Raw genomic sequence first — 240 nt, forward strand, 5'->3', positions numbered from 1 at the left:
TAGCCCAGCCTCATTTATGCGCATGATGCTGAACATCTTTGGTGACCTCAACTTCACCAGTCTGCTCTGCAACTTGGATGACCTCCTGGTCTTTGCTCCCACTGAAGAGGAAGCCCTCTGCCGGCTCCGAGCTGTTTTTCAAAGGTTGAGAGACAACAATCTCAAGCTGAGTCCAAAAAAGTGTCATCTGCTGCGGAAGTCAGTCAGGTTTCTTGGTCATGTCATCGACCAGACCGGAGT

Source organism: Haplochromis burtoni, unplaced genomic scaffold (genome assembly GCF_018398535.1).
Source record: "Haplochromis burtoni strain Fernald_Lab_line unplaced genomic scaffold, NCSU_Asbu1 Contig_810, whole genome shotgun sequence".
Classification (NCBI taxonomy): domain Eukaryota; kingdom Metazoa; phylum Chordata; class Actinopteri; order Cichliformes; family Cichlidae; genus Haplochromis; species Haplochromis burtoni.